Raw genomic sequence first — 4,472 nt, forward strand, 5'->3', positions numbered from 1 at the left:
TGGTGTGTATTAATTGTTCTTAGTTGGACAAGCTAAAGTCAAGATTTCCCACAACTGGAAGACTCAGCGGAACAGCTACACTCTCCAGAGTAATAGTCATCACGCCCCATCTACATATGGCCATATGAGTGGACATACACCATATAGAGATGAAAGTAATAAAACCTGCCGCATCTTTCCTAATACGAAGTGTTGCAGACGCCATAACAACATTCACGATTCGTTCCTTAGCCAGATTGTCCCTGACATGGTTATTACTAATCATGTACCTCATCCATCCTTCATAAGAGCGCAGTGGGTTATGAAAAATCCTGAAGTCAATGGGAGAAGCCGGATACTCTTTCCTCTGGAGGCAAAACCGTATCACACGCTCTGGAGAAATCGATTGAACAACTCCTTCATTATCTAAATTAGTAACAAGGGTTATTACATGGCCAGGATGTGTCCTTACAACTGTGTAAGACCTCGTGAAGAGTTCATCATCTATATTCGTCCTATCTTTGGAATTGTTAACACTTCCCAGTGGGGTAAGAAAAACATCTCCAAGTGACATCTTATCCAAACAAGAATTCCTTATGTTACTGTTCACTTTTAGAGTAACTACAATGAGCAAGACGGGAAAAGAGTCATTATTTCTTCCTTAAAAAAAAAAGAGACCCATACGGGAAAAGAGGTTCATATTTTCCCGATTGCAGAATATTTTTACGGTCAGGAAATTTCATATTTTCCTAACCGTATGCAGTTCATAAATTAATATTAAATCCCTAATTTAATCAAAATAGCATATTCATGCAATCAAAACAAATAAAAAAGACTGGGTTTTTCGGTTATTACCTAACTGAAGTCATTACTGGCTGAGAATTGACGATTGATCGTTATTGAAGGAAAAAAAAAAAGAGGAGGCCTGGAAAAGAGGAATAGAGGAAGAATATGAAATATATTAGTTTAGTTAATCTAATTGTTTTAGTTTTTAGTTAGGTTTAGGTTACAAATAAAGGGAAATAAGGTGGTAATAAAACTAATCAAAGGTATTTATGTATTTTTGTTAGGGACCCTTGTATAAATTTGGGACATTTGAACCCATCGGAGCCCCCAAATCCTTAGTTAAAAAGGCTTCAAAGTAAAATGAAACTGATTCCACTCGGCATAAAGTTTAAAAAAAAAAAAGAAAAAAAAACAACAATTTTTCATTTGGACGAAAATTCTGGAGTTTATAAGACTATAACATCTTGGAACTTAATAATACTTTGTAAAATAAGTACGATTACAAGGTACAATCTAAATTGTATAAGGATTTTGTAGCATGAGTTACTCCATCTTCACCCCCACCCTCACCCCACCTCCTCTCCTGCGATTCCAGGCACCTAGAACCCCTTATTTCATCGATCTTCTCTGCTCAGATCTACTTCATTTTAGGATAGATCAAAATAGTACCCAGTTTCTTATTTGCTTATGTTATTTTATTTTATAGTTTAGTTAGGTTTTCCTAATAGGTTTTAGGGTTAGATCCATTAATAACCTTCTCTTTCCGACAGTAAGTTATCTACACATTTATAGTGTTGTTTATGTGCTTTCATACCACCTTTTGTTGGATTTCATGGCTGTTCTTTGTTGAGTTTATCAGTTTTCAGGTATGCGGTGAACTCCGAAAACCTGAATCCTTATCGCTCCGCTCAAGATTTGAAGAAAATTACTCCTTTAGAGCATATCTTTCTCATAAAGAAGAATAAAATCATCGAAAATGGTGGACGTGTGATCCAAAAACCATTTATTCTACGATTCAATCAGATCTCTTTTAGTACATGTTTTCGGTATCATCCAATATTATACCTCTTCTCTTGTTGTAATTATTGTTAATACATGTAGATGATATAGAAAGATCACATTGCTTCACTAGGTTCTAGATTTTTATAATTGTTCCTTGAGCATTTGGTTTAATATTTTGAAAAAACAAATTGCACTTGTCCTTCCAGATGTACCATACAATGTGCATTAGTCTGCAGACATAGATTTCTGAATTAATAACAATATCAGCTAGATGCTTATCACTATCAGTGAACCAACTTGCCACTCATTCATATAAGGAATTAAAAATCTGCGTAGAAGCAGAGATATTCACATCCACATGCATCCGTATTGATCTAGCATAAGCAACTCACCAAAAAGATATTTTGTTGTTTCTATGCTATTATTTGAGAAACTGCAATCTATTTCAATATCATTCTTGTATCTTGTAGTTTCCTTTAGTATGCACAACAACCTATTTTTTTCTAAGGTCTTGGAAGAAGGCTTTCCGCGTGGATCTTTCACGATGTCCTGCAGAAATTGCTGAAGAGCTAGAAACTCCTTCTCCCAGAATTCTTTATACTTAGGGGTCATCACCGTCTTTCTTATTGGGAGAAAAAATGGGAGGCTCTTCCTTGTTGCAAAAACACTACTATCAAAAACAGATGGTAAAAGGTCTGTTGAAGGCGTCAACGGACGGTGAAATGGAATTACCTGGTCGAAACCCATCTGACGAGAAGTTCTATCAACATTATAAAGATGCCTTGAAGAAAGATGGGACATATCCAGGTACACAACTTCTCATAAACACGATTTCTCCAATACTCATATTCTCTCCATCAGAATGCACTGTTGTACCCGAGACGGAAGCAAAGGTGTCAGGTTAAACTATGGATGTGTAAGCCGGTGCCCAAGGACGAAAGTTAACCGCATACATGTTTTCAATAAAATCAATGAGACTTAAGCCGGGTTTTGGACGCTTCTTAATCCAACGAAGTATCCTAGATCCTCCATGTGTACTGGAAAGCGAGGCTATAGGATTAGGAGAATAATCTTTGAAATGCTCCTACAACCATGCTTGGATAAAGGCAATGTGAACATGTGATTCTACCTTCATACATCCGTTAGAAGCATACATGTCCGCTGTTAGGCAATCCATATGGGTATACAAGGAACCAAGACACAAGATGCCTATGGGAAGAGCAACACCTTGCGCCAGCTTAATAGCAAATTTAACCATCTTCTGCCTTATTTCCTTCTTGCCGGAGCCATCATCAAAAACATCTCTAAACCCACCAAGTATAAAAGCATTTTTCCTCAGTCTCTTTCTGATTATATCCTCCATCCTTCTTAACCAGATTGGTGTGTATTAATTGTTCTTAGTTGGACAAGCTAAAGTCAAGATTTCCCACAACTGGAAGACTCAGCGGAACAGCTACACTCTCCAGAGTAATAGTCATCACGCCCCATCTACATATGGCCATATGAGTGGACATACACCATATAGAGATGAAAGTAATAAAACCTGCCGCATCTTTCCTAATACGAAGTGTTGCAGACGCCATAACAACATTCACGATTCGTTCCTTAGCCAGATTTTCCCTGACATGGTTATTACTAATCATGTACCTCATCCATCCTTCATAAGAGCGCAGTGGGTTATGAAAAATCCTGAAGTCAATGGGAGAAGCCGGATACTCTTTCCTCTGGAGGCAAAACCGTATCACACGCTCTGGAGAAATCGATTGAACAACTCCTTCATTATCTAAATTAGTAAGAAGGGTTATTACATGGCCAGGATGTGTCCTTGCAACTGTGTAAGACCTCGTGAAGAGTTCATCATCTACATTCGTCCTATCTTTGGAATTGTTAACACTTCCCAGTGGGGTAAGAAAAACATCTCCAGGTGACATCTTATCCAAACAAGAATTCCTTATGTTACTGTTCACTTTTAGAGTAACTGCAATGAGCAAGACGGGAAAAGAGTCATTATTTCTTCCTTAAAAAAAAAAGAGACCCATACGGGAAAAGAGGTTCATATTTTCCCGATTGCAGAATATTTTTACGGTCAGGAAATTTCATATTTTCCCAACCGTATGCAGTTCAGAAATTAATATTAAATCCCTAATTTAATCAAAATAGCATATTCATGCAATCAAAACAAATAAAAAAGACTGGGTTTTTCGGTTATTACCTAACTGAAGTCATTACTGGCTGAGAATTGACGATTGATCGTCATTGAAGGAAAAAAAAAAGAGGAGGCCTGGAAAAGAGGAATAGAGGAAGAATATGAAATATATTAGTTTAGTTAATCTAATTGTTTTAGTTTTTAGTTAGGTTTAGGTTACAAATAAAGGGAAATAAGGTGGTAATAAAACTAATCAAAGGTATTTATGTATTTTTGTTAGGGACCCTTGTATAAATTTGGGACATTTGAACCCATCGGAGCCCCCAAATCCTTAGTTAAAAAGGCTTCAAAGTAAAATGAAACTGATTCCACTCTGCATAAAGTTTAAAAAAAAAAAAAAAACAACAACAATTTTTCATTTGGACGAAAATTCTGGAGTTTATAAGACTATAACATCTTGGAACTTAATAATACTTTGTAAAATAAGTACGATTACAAGGTACAATCTAAATTGTATAAGGATTTTGTAGCATGAGTTACTCCATCTTCACCCCCACCC

Source organism: Papaver somniferum, chromosome 4, assembly GCF_003573695.1.
Source record: "Papaver somniferum cultivar HN1 chromosome 4, ASM357369v1, whole genome shotgun sequence".
In the NCBI taxonomy this organism is placed as follows: domain Eukaryota; kingdom Viridiplantae; phylum Streptophyta; class Magnoliopsida; order Ranunculales; family Papaveraceae; genus Papaver; species Papaver somniferum.